The 13,385-nt window shown below is 36.8% G+C and overlaps 1 protein-coding gene across 1 annotated transcript in view; it reads right to left on the reverse strand.

Moving 5' to 3' along the window:
* The window catches only part of LOC145692735 (uncharacterized), a 46,261-nt gene extending 33,572 nt beyond the window's left edge, over positions 1-12,689 (reverse strand). The window contains exon 1 of the mRNA XM_081768170.1: positions 12,633-12,689. The gene's annotated coding sequence lies outside the window, so the exon portion shown is untranslated. The remainder of the gene's footprint in view (positions 1-12,632) is intronic.
* Between the last annotated feature and the right edge of the window lie 696 nt (positions 12,690-13,385).

A 13,385-nucleotide genomic window follows, 5' to 3' on the forward strand; every position in this document is an offset into this window, starting at 1 on the left:
ACAGTAGGAGTAGGTATAGTAAGAGAAGTAGCAGTAGTAGGAGGAGGAGTAGGAACGGGCAGTAGTAGTATTTGGAATAGGAGTAGTAGTAGTAGCAGCAGTAGTGGGAACGGGTTAGAAGCTCCGAAGGGGTTGGTTAGGTTCTGTTCTCGATACAAAATGTGGAAATTACAGACTTTCCAAAATTTTATGACAGCTTATTGAAGATTACTTGCATTTCAGGTTCGGCTTTAATTTCTATATTTCCACGTAAATACGCATCTCAGATGTAAGTGCACACCATATTTCCATTACTTATACACTGCTCTATTAAAATATTAAAAAATTCTTCTGTGAATTTTAAAATCTATGGATCTATATAGCATGACTGCACCGTTAAAAGTCCTTTGTATCATAATAGCATATGCAAAAAGGGCTTTAGAAGAAATAATGACTGAAGTATCTGTTTTTAGATTTGGAGCCATAATTGTATTCTTCTGCAGTGATTTGTTTGCTACGTCACGACAAAATGCTTATCAAAATGCTACCGTCTAAAAGCACAATATACTTTTGATGCCATAGAATATTATACGAGATTTTTGGCAGCACATCTGCTACGATAAATGCTTTCGTCTAAAACTAGCCTTATACTGATTGTAGACGATCCAAGAAAGCTTGAACAAGACTCTTATTCAAGACCATTCACGACTATTTGATGAAAAAGACGTCAGTACTGACGTAATTTTTCTCTTGAATTCAATAGTTTCGTTCAAGAAATTTTGTTTCGGTCCTGTTCTAAACAATCCAATTCAAGAGCATTCAATAGCCAATCAACGTTCGAGTTTGAGTGCAGGAAAATACAAAACAAGTATGATGGCGTCGTGAGACAGAGCTGCAGTTGAATAAATATCTTTTCGTTACTCTTTTCTATAATTATCTGATATTCCAAGTGTGTATTATAATACTGCTTGTAGACGATCCAAGAAAGCTTGAACAAGACTCTTGTTCAAGACCATTCAAGACTATTTGATGAAAAAGACGTCAGCACTGACGTCATTTTTTCTTGAATTCAATAGTTTCGTTCAAGATATTTTGTTTCGGTCCTGTTCTAAACAATCCAATTCAAGAGCATTCAATAGCCAATCAACGTTCGAGTTTGAGTGCAGGAAAATACAAAACAAGTATGATGGCGTCGTGAGACAGAGCTGCAGTTGAATAAATATCTTTTCGTTACTCTTTTCCATAATTATCTGATATTCCAAGTGTGTATTATAATACTGCTTGTAGACGATCCAAGAAAGCTTGAACAAGACTCTTGTTCAAGACCATTCAAGACTATTTGATGAAAAAGACGTCAGCACTGACGTCATTTTTTCTTGAATTCAATAGTTTCGTTCAAGATATTTTGTTTCGGTCCTGTTCTAAACAATCCAATTCAAGAGCATTCAATAGCCAATCAACGTTCGAGTTTGAGTGCAGGAAAATACAAAACAAGTATGATGGCGTCGTGAGACAGAGCTGCAGTTGAATAAATATCTTTTCGTTACTCTTTTCCATAATTATCTGATATTCTAAGTGTGTATTATAATAAACAAAGCTAATATTTGCGTCAGAAGATATTGTTAGTATTTTTTGTTGACAATATTCACGATTTAATTTGTTATAATGCTTGCATGCCCATAACTTTTGTAAAATTTTGAGGCAATGAGAAGTATAAGTATTAATTTGAGAATTTAATATACAAGAATACTGGGCGTAGATTAAGAAAGAAGAGTCCATTAAATAGAAAAGATATATAACTGACTTTTCTTGATTTAACAAGACATCTTGCACTGTTATTAATCTCTGATAATATCAAATAATTGCGTACAGATTGATAATATGCTCGCAAACTGAAGTATCCTGGAAATGATTACATGTTATCCTGGGGAACGGTCAGAATGGCAGGAGGACAAAATGGCAGGGGACATAATGACAGGAATTAATGGCAGGAGGACAAAATGGCAGAGGACGAAATGGCAGGCGGAGGAAATGGCAGGAGACAAAATGGCAGACGGACGAAATGGCAAAGGACGAAATGGCAGGAGGACATAAAGGCAGAAAGTATAATTTGAATTCTCGGGTTTTAAACTATTTTGTTTCTTACTTGGTAAATGAAGATTTCAGCATAAATTTTCGATTTATTCATTATGTTCCAAATTCGAACTGCTAATAATATTTCAATTCTGAGAATTCTGATGTCGTAAGAATTAAGAGAGTGCCACCAAGATTTCCGCCGGAAGTTTGGAATTCTCATGAGGCAACTCTGTCTAACAATCCTCGCACATATAACTTATGTGAGGGGTGGAATCTTAAGTTTTTCCATTTGGTTGGACACAACCACCCAACGGTATGGAAACTCATACAAAGCCTACAGAAAGAAAATTCCACCGGTCATTCTACCATTTCCTAGTCCGAAAAATAACAATACCCCGTCAAAAAACTAAATAGGTTTATGTTGATCTGCAGCATAGATTGAGGAACCTATGTGTGGATTATTAGACAAAAGATCTCTTGAGGAATTCTTGCGAGGAATTGTTCACAACTTGAAATTAACGACAATGTAAATTGTTAGTCATTCTTATGATTGCAAATTGTTTTTGTAGTCTATTTTACGGTATATTTTATTATATAAAATTAACGACGGTGTTAATAATTAGCAATTCTTTTCTTAACACTGCAGAATGTTTATATAGCATATTCTAGGATATGTGTTTATAGGATGTTTACGACACTGTAAGTAACGATATTCATTCTTACGACTGCAAAGTATATTTATAGTCTATATTACGATATATTTTGTTATATAAAATTAAAGCCGATGAAATTATTAGTCATTCGTACAACTGCAGAATGTTTTTATATTGTTCTAGTATATGTGTTATAAGATGTTAACGACCAGGTATCAGGCCGGTAGCCAGCCCAAAAATGTAGGGGGAACCCGGCTGAAGTTAGAGGGGGTCCGATCCAACCTTATTATAGTTCATCAATATCGTGAACTATTTAGGGGGGCTGCAAAAATTTAGGGGAGCCCGGCCCCTAGATCCCTCTGGATACGGGCCAGTCTGGTATGTAATTAGTTATTCATAAGACTGCAAAGTATGTTTATAGTCTATATTATGATATATTTTGTTATATAAAATTAAGGACTATGGTTTAATCATTCTTACGAGCGCAAAGGGTTTCAACTGGTGCTGTCGAAATCGTTTTTTCAAAAACCGAAAACCGCTTTTACGGTTTCGATGTTGGAAACCGCTTTTGCTGTTTGCGTTTTGAAAACCGCATGATTAAATTTGACATGATTGTAGCTTTCCGGAACAAACCCACAGAAAAATTGCCAAAAGTGAATATTTTTAATTTTTTAGGGGTGTAAACGGGGATGAAGAGATTCCCATGTTATTTAAACGGACGTTTTCCTGGGATACAAAATTTTATCTTTTAGATAGTTGAAATAGGAAAAGAAACGATAGAATTATGGGTTTAAGAGATGCGAGGCCGTAGGCCGAGCAAAGACAGTGGGGGGAAGGAAGCCCCCGGATGGGCAGATTCAGAAAATACGAAGAGCAAGTTCACGAAATTCATTGTTGATGCAAAGGTCGATAGATAAGAAATGCGAGGCCGTAGGCCGAGCAGACCTGGGAGTCTGGAGGCGGAGCCCCCAGCTAGCCACAGGCTAGCTTTGTTAGACCCTATATAAAAATTAATGACGATGTTAGTAATTGGTCGTTCTGACGACTGCAGTGTTTTTTATAGTCTGTTCTACGATATCCGTTATTATTGAGAATTAAGAAAGATGTACGTAATTAGTCATTCTTACAACTAGAAGCTGTTTTTATAATTTAAAGGATATGTTATAGGAAATTAGAAAAAAACTTTGTCATCCCTGTAACTGTAGAGGAATTTTGTAGGTCTGTTCTGTAATATGTATTAGTATTGAAGAATAAATAGTAACCATTCTTTTAGTTTTGTACTTAACTTGTTTGCTTTCAATCTATATTTTCTTGTAGTTAGAATTGTTACAAGACCAAGATATCAATTGGAAAATGGTTATAAAGAAATAAATTTAAGAAAAAAGTTAAGATTTTAAGTTAAGTTTGGATATCTGATATTTACCCTCTTTTACGCTCTTGGTTCAATTTAGCTGTATTTATATGCTTTGGACATTCGAGGAAGAAATGACTAAATGGAGAACCGATTACCTATTAACAAACACAATAGGTGAACCCTAAAAATACGAGCCCTAGGAGTTATAATTTTTGCCAAATTAACTTCCTGCCATTCTGACCTTCTGCCATTTCGTCCGCTGCCATTTTGTCCTGGTGCCATTTCGTCCGCTGCCATTTTGTCCTCCTGCCTTTATTTCCTGCCATTATGTCCCCTGCCATTTTGTCCTCCTGCCATTCTGTCCTAAATTCGTTATCCTACTGTAATCTAATTATTTTATCACGAAATCCTTACGTAGTATTTAAGAAGTTATTTCTTAAGGTAGAGGTTGCTTTCACGTGTGCAGATTAATTTTACTAGTGCTTTCCCATAAGGTACAAATGTGCATCCTAACATATGCTACATACAAGACTGTGCAATAATAATAATAAATAAATAAAATCGAGATGCTATTTAACAGTGTCGGGGCAGGAGCATTGAAGGGAGTCCACGGGATAGTAGTTCGTACGGAGCAGGCGCGTCATCGACGGAGGTTATAGTACAAGAATAAGAATCATGTATAAATTAGAATAGTGCAACAAACCCTTGACATCGTATTCACTCATTTGAACTGAATAGTTCTTGTAATGATTTGCTACTGATAACATTAAACTTCTAAACATAAAATACTGGTTTCCTACATTATGCAGGCATATTTCGACAGTGGGAATTATTACGGTATCTCAGATAATTCTCCTTCATACACACTCACACATTTCAACATTAAAATTACTATTCGTTTGACAGGTTATTCTTAACCAGTACCAAAACAGGGATAGATTTGTGAAGAAAGTCTGATGCAGATATGGGCGGTAAGTCCTGTAGCTGAAAAATATTATAATTGCTTCGTTTGGTTTTCTGTGATTTCAGCCTTTTCTTTAAACAGTCTTCGATGCCAAAGCATAAATAATATCAAAAGTCAGTCATTGCCTCGTGATACACACAATTTTAGGAAACAGGTCGATTTTTTCTTTCTGAATGTGGTTCTGTCATAAGCACGCCATTTGAAGAATTAGATTTTTTTAAAGCTTAGTATAGGGAACGATTTTGTACCTAAACAACACTTTACTTTTTTAACGTTACCTAACCTAACTCGCATTTAATGTAAAAGGGACAAACTACTTAGTGAAAATTCGATGGGATTGCTGCAAAATCAATTGACCTGTTTTCTAAATTATTTAATATAATCTATTAAATTACAAATGCCTGCAGAAAGTTACGAAAAATATGCTAGTATTATAGCTATTCATGCGCAGGTCCGAACTGAATCAGTACGGTTTCTCTTTCATTTGTTTTCATAGTTACAGTCTCTTGTTTTGGACTGCCATCTATTAACAAGAATATAAAATAGATTCAATACCTCTATGATCGTGTAAAAGTTGTTTCAAGTCCGTTCGAGACTCTTGTTCAAGTGTCTCGAACAATACTCCTTTGAACGTGTAAATTTGAGGTATTCAATGGTCTTGTTGAAGCTTTCTTGGATCGTCTACAAACAGCATTTAGAACAGGACCAAAACGAAATTTCTTGAACGAAACTATTGAATTCAAGACAAAAATGACGTCAGTGCTGAATAGTCTTGAATGGTCTTGAACAAGAGTCTTGGTCAAGCTTTCTTGGATCGTCTGCAAGCAGTACAAATCATTTTTGTATGTTCTGCGCTGTGTTACTCTCTGCAAGCTTTGCGCAAACTGGTGCGCAGTAAGACCCCTTGAAGTTGAAAATGATTTCTTCCGGCTGATTATGGTCAGCATTTTGAAAAATGTTTCGGTTGTTTACAAACTAATAGGTGATCCTAAATGATTTTTGGGCGCTGGTTACAGAAATGACATCCATTTATGCCTATCACGTCAGGTTTTCTTATAATTTGCAATCTTTATTTCGAACACTACCATCATTTCAATATACGTATATAGTATTATATGTATTATATGTATAATTTCGGAAGGCACGAATAATACTGCAGAACAATTCAATAAAACAATTTAAATAAATAAACTAGATTACTTTGGTTACACTAAACAATGCTATACACACATAATACTATCATAAACCTTTTTTCCTACGGTATAATGTTGAATACACTTACTTGCGCTGGTTCTCAAGTTCATTGAGAAGCCACTTATTACTTTTTAAATGCACGCCTTTTTGTTTTCCTACAACTTCTGTCGTATCTGTCACGATCCCTCTTCATCATCCAACAATAGTCGGCCAACATTGTGATATTCCATCTGCTCTCCATTCAGAAATATTTTTGTTAAATCTTTCCACTTGCTCTTCACTGACCTCACCAAGATTGGCAGGAAAAAAGTCGAGATGAGAATGTAGAAAATGTATGTTGAGGTTCGTGCTACACCCAAGTGCGTGAATATGGGTCAACATATCTTCTACAATTGTTACATAGTCAGGGTGTTTCTTGTTTCTGAGAAAGTTACCTACAACATTTTTGAAACTTAACCAGGCGTTCTTTTCCAATTCGGTCATTGAAGTTTCAAATGTGTCATCTACTAACAGCTTTCTAATTTGGGCCCTATGAAAATACCTTCCGAAAGTTTTGCTGCACTCAGTGATGGAAAAGTTTTAGCTATATATTGAAGGCACTGCCCATTCTTGTCCACAGCTTTAACAAATTGCTTCGTAAGTCCCAGTTTCAGATGAAGTGGTGGAAGTAGCACTTTATTGCGATCAATTAGTGGAGTGTGCATTACACTTTTCTTACCTGCAGACAAATCACAGCGCTGAGGCCACTCTCTCACATTGCAGTGCTTGGCTCTGTCCCTGCTATCCGATTCACATAAAAAGCATGGGTATTTTGTATATCCTGGCTGCGTTCCTATTAGAAGACCTATGACTTTCAATTTCCCGCAAATAGACCAACCGTGTTCTTCGTATTTTAACTTAGAAAGTATTAATTTCAAGGTATTGTACGTTTCTTTCCACGTAACAGAGTATGCTAAAGGAATGGATCCAAGTTTGTTTCCATTATGCAGAAGAACTCCTTTTAGGCTGGATTTCGAAGCATCTATAAAGAGTGTCCAATTGGATGCGTTATAAGAAGCACCCAATGCATCCACAACAGCTGGAATGTTGTTGAAGAACACTAAACTGGCTTCGTCAGAGAAATAAGGAAGAAATTCTCTCTCTCTCTCGGTGTTTATACCATGAGTAATGTGTCCCACTGGTCAAAAGGTTTTTCGAACGAAGTCTAGACCCAAGAACTTCTTCACTCTCCTTTGGTAGATTTAAATCTCGAACAAGATCATTAAGTTCTGATGTGGAAACGGCTGCGGAATCTTGCTATCATCCTCGCACGGAACATCTGCTTCACTAGTACTAGATGATGATAAAACATCCATAGATGCTGGTGTATTGGGAATCGGTAGATTTTCGCCATGAGGAACGGGCCGAATTGCTGAAGCTATGTTATCCGGATACAGAATACCCTTCTTGTTCTTTACGTTATACGAGTATCCTTTAACATGTATTGCACAGAAATAACAGTCATCATGATGGTTTCGAGGTTCCCTCCACACCATAGGTATTCCGAACTGCATTCCTTTCTTTTTACCGTTTGCCCAGGATCTCAGTGTCTCTACACATATTCTGCACACATTATGAGGTGCCCATGATTTATCTTGATCGCCTAATTTGATACCAAAATAAATCAAGTACACTTTCTTTATGAAACATGTAATAGGGAGTCTGTGTTTGAACACAGTGTAACTGCCACACACATAACAGAAAATATCAGTGTCATTCCAACACTTACGCGATGTCATTTTCTAACAATTGAGTCACTGCACTAACCAAAAAGACTCAACACTACAGGAATAAGTACCAGCACATTAAAATATTTTTAAATAGCTAACTTGAGCCACCGCAAGTTATCCAAGGAGACCAGCATTGCTGAAATAAGTATATTAAAACATACTGTATTTGTTAACTAGTTTAAGTACATTAACTAGAACAACACAACACTGGCAAAATAAGCACAATAAGAACTTCTTTTCAAATTAGCTAGCTTCAGTCAATGCCCATCAACCAGAAACACCAAACACTGCTCAAATGAATACTTTTTATTTTTTCAGCTCATCAAAGTACAACAGAGCACTCGCAAAATAACTACACGTACAGCGATAACTCATATAAAACAATACATATTCAATACTACTATGGATATGTATAAGTAAATAGGCGTATAAACACCAAAGTTAAAGTAGTTTAACAACATCATGTCAACACAATACAAAATAAGTGTTTATATTATTTTTATTCACATTCAGTTGCAAAATGAAAGATTTGTATCGTAAAAGCACGTTTACATGGCGCCATCTATTGACAACATCTGAAACAACACTTTCTTCTCTTAAATTAAGGAAAATAATATACTGTAGTTTTGTGCAAAAACTGTACGTGATAGAAACAGTCTTCATTTTCGGAATGAACATGTCAAAATTATCAAGAAACAGCTATTACCTTCGAGACAACCGAACCCAAGCTGACCAGTGTTATTGGGTGACGTGACACGGAACAGCTGCTTGCCAGACAGTAGTGTTTTATCCAAGGATGTTATAAAATAGAAGATACGTCTGCCCAAATGTATCTTCATCCTATTAACTTAATGAAGCCAAAAACAACCGAGCATCGGCACGTCTGATAGACTACTCTCGTTTCCGGCATGGTGTGATTGGTTACTTTCATTTCCGTCATGAATGCTGTCTCAAAACATTGTGATTTTATTGGACAGAGTGGTGGTGGCTGAAGTGTGACGCATGGCCTCAAGATTTTGTTGTATAGGCAGATCCTCTATTTTATAACACTTTTGGTTTTATCAAGATATGTTGAGGAAAATTCCCTCCCACAATGTTGCAGTATCCCTTTATTTTATCTTAATTTAAAATGGAACAGAACTATACTTCATTTGATACAACTTGCCCTTTCTGACAGTTGCTTCCCTCTGTTTTTTCCTTCCTCTACGTGATCATAACTATTAGGCAAGAAGAATTGTTTCTATGGTAATAGCACGTTCAGCCAATTATAGTGGCTCATTTCTCTCGCTGTGCAATAGTAAACATCCTACCTTTTCCTCACGTTGCCAATTTGAATATAAACAAATGCACATTGGTTTAGTCAAATGCTAACTTGAGTAGTGGACCCGCTGGTTATTGAGAACATTCCTTTTAGTACTCTTTTGTGTCATTTAATATTATAAAATTCCGATTTACTTGCAGTGAATAATTTCGTGTTTCAAAACGCAACGCAAAAGCTGGCGACACAGCATTGAGCACCACGTGCGCGCAGCGAGCTGTCAGATAGGTCAAGTAGTGTCAATTGCAGTATAAAATGTAATGTATATGGTCTTCCCCTAGAACTGTAGATCCTTCCTTTCGAAATCGTGGAAACCAGATAAAGCACTGCCAGTCGGTGGCCTGGATCATAGACAGGCCTTATTGTAAGTGTATTGTGTTTGCATAAAATGAGGAAGGTCGGAGATCTATCGGAGAGAGGCCAGGCTGTAATGGCCAGATGGCTTGAACAAAAAGCGTATTGGAAACAGAGCTACTAGTCAAGTGTTCAAAGTCTACAGTAATGAGTGTCTTCCAAAATTGGTCAAAGGACAGTGAAACCTCGACAAATCACGCGGAAGAAGGGCGACCGCGTCTCATTTTATATGAGGCGGCAAACTGTGGTACAATTAGCAAAAACTTCACTAAGGATAAAGTCCGCGTGTGTCTCAGAATACAGTTCACAGTACATTATTGGATATGGGCTCCACCACAGTGAACTCCACATCATCGTCACTTACGATTGCAATGAGCACGTAACTGTCGTCATTGAACCATGGAGCAATAGCATTATGTTGCATGATCCGATAAACCACGACATCTCCTGCACCAGTCAATGGAGAAGTCAGAATTCCTATTCTTCCAGGTCAACAGCTGCTCCACACATTCATAACAGGACTACTGGTGATGTCTCTATTTGCTGTAGTAAATCTTTGTATGGCGGGTCCGATACTTATTGTAGACAACCATGGACTTTATGGCGATCATTGTGGATTATTTACACTCATTTGTGTTGCCCTTCTTCACAACTGTCAATAGCAGTGTTCAATAAGATAGTGCTTCTTCCCACAAGGCTAAAGGTGTGCTAAAGTGGTTCCAGACGCACAATGGTGAAATTCTAATCGACGATGTTTTCCAAATGCACAGAATCTTTAACCTTATCGGAAATGTTGGAGATGTCAGTGAATGTCAGATCCGTGCTGATTACCCTCATTAGCAGAATTTACGGGAAGTGAGTGACCTGTATATACAGATATAGTGCGCCCTGTCTGCATCCACTTACCGACGTGTCATTTCTGCCATTGCTCTCTTCTGCACGTCAAAAGTGGACCTACAGGATATTATGTAAATCAGTATACTTTGGTGTGAGATCTGAAGGAAATACTTCCGGAACTCTCACACTAAAAAATATAAAACTAAACATTACTATGAGGGAGGTCATTCCACTTATTTACATAGACCTTTTTTCCCCTTCAAATCGTATTTTATTTTTGAGTTGTACGTTCGATGGTTCTGCTCTTTAACCTAGTCGAGAGGATAAGAAATAAATTGCGTTAACGAAGTGAACATGACACACATTCCCTGACCGGAATTCGAATCTGCGACATGTAGGTCTTGCCGTCGCCTGTTTAATAATTTAGATTGCTCGATTATACCTATTGACATTCCATTTGAAACTTTTGTTAGCGTGATAGGAGGTCTTACGCCTTACGGATACGCATCAACGCACGAGAAATTTGCGTTCTGTTTCCGATAATCGGTATGGAACTTACGCTTTGATTAATCCGCTTTTGCGTTGTGATCAGCAAATTTTCTGAAGACTGATACTGAATGAGGCCTTAATGCATCTTCACTGGCGTGTGCAAAACTTAAGGACGAAAACAACTTTCGCATACTGTGTCACTCCCAAATAGCATATGTCGGTGAAACTTGAACCATACATACTGTAGAAAGTAATGGTACATTATGATACAGGGAACAATAGACACACATATTTAGAACAAAAATTGCACATTCATACGAAACAATAACTTACACTGAAGGTACTTCTACTCATGATGGTTTCTCTGACATTACAGAAACGTGAAAAGGTCCTTAGAATGATAAGTGGTCACTATGAACAAGCAAAACATATTCTGCAACGTGCTCCCGTACAGACCACAAAGTTGGTAATGAGTTGTGCTATGAGGTTCCATGCCTCCACCAGCGCTGTTGATAAGTGCTACATGAATCTTAGTGCATCAGGACGAGCTGGAAGACGTCTACTCAAAGCACGCTACAAGCAAGTAATCCATGGGATTCGAGTCGAAGAACGGACAGACCAGTCTATTCACCGAATATTCTCTCGTTTCAAGAGCTCCGTCATCTCCGATATTCGATGTGGTTGGGTATTATCATCCATATTACATCTCTGTAAAGATTCGCTTGGGGAAGAAGTACATTGGCCTATATTTTAGGGTCAATGTGCAATATACAGAGTAGTATGGTACAGATGTTGTTTTTGGACAATAATGCCATTTTACAGGATGATAATTCACGCAACTGGAGCTCTTGCAACGTGGCTTGCGGAATATCAAGATGATGTTGAACACTTCTCTTGAACATCACGGGTCGGAGTAGCTCATTGTTAGAGGACACCTAATCCGAGTGAGGTCCCTGCTTGGATTCTAGGTACCTCCAAGTGGTTAAATACCGCGTGCGTGGGATTTCATGGGGTTCTTACCTTTCCTCCTACTTTCACCTTTCTACCATTATAATTCACCTCATCATTACTGTGATTCTTCGTTGAAGCCAGGAGCATCATTAATAGAGGGCAGAGGGGCAATTGCCTCCTCTGAGAGGTCTATACTTTTTAATCGACTGTATACTAATATAGTAATGAAAAATGTGAAATCCTTATGTTGATAAAGCATTTACCCTACCCCTGGCAATATCTGAAATAATGCTAATGGTTTAGGCGCGTAATGATCAGACGTTAAATTAAAAAAAAAGTAATGAAGCTCCAGTTCTTAACGTTTATACGTTCTCTTAATGCTTTTCTTCACGTTCTCCTCTTGGCGTAGTCTAGAGGTATGCTAAAGCTTTTTGATTCAAATTTGGTGACCTGTGTTCGAAAATGTAACAACTGTCTCAAATTTTGCAATCTATTTCTCCCATACATATGTGACAGATCATAATTTGTTTACAATGCAGTGCTCACGTTTGATTATTTATTTTTTTGCTGACTATGCGGATTAGAAACTTCTAAATATGAATTATTAAAGCAAACTAACATCTCCCACTAAATATACTAGATATATCAACACTACTATTGCTTTCACTGACTTTGAAAACTGAAAAAATCATACCTGATAACGCTATTATTATTATACCCTTTTTCCTTTTCTTTCTTAACATCAACTGAAGTTTAATATCCCCGATGCCAATCTAGATTCCCATCACCTTTATCGCTGAGTTTTGTGTAAAATAATTGTTTTGTAACAAAGCATTTTAACGCAAAAATTGATGAAAATGATGGATGTTAATGTAAGATGGTGGGAGAATCTCAAATATTATTACAATACTCTCGAGTCTTAAACACGTAATTCTAATAACAAATGCAACGCTAACTACCTCATTTATTTGATATAAATATGTATTTTCTTTCTTTGTGCATCTACGCAACTCTTGCCATTCCTCCTATGTTCTTTGATAGTGTATTTTCTACATTAAGCGAATGATATTTTGGTGTCTTGCAAGAGAAGTCCCTGTGGTTTATCTATGAAAAATGATTTTTGACATATGTTGCCATTACCTCTAATTTTTTAAAATAAGGAAGTTTATTTCACCAATCTTAAATATTGTTATCTTTCAAATAAAATCTTATGTATCTCATTATTTTTAACTCTTCCAAACTTTTTTCTATAATGGTTACAAGAAATGTTTCAGCTCTTGAGGGAATTATAAAGGGATGCAAATAACGCGAAAGAGCAAGAAAACATTGAAAAGATTTTAAGATTTTTCATACATACATTTCCATCCAAATGGACAAATTTAATCAAGATGTATGATTTCTTACTTATACACCAGTAATTTTAGGTTTGAACCTTGTGAAAAATAGT

Source organism: Thermobia domestica, chromosome 1, assembly GCF_964235325.1.
Source record: "Thermobia domestica chromosome 1, izTheDome1.hap1.1, whole genome shotgun sequence".
NCBI lineage: Eukaryota > Metazoa > Arthropoda > Insecta > Zygentoma > Lepismatidae > Thermobia > Thermobia domestica.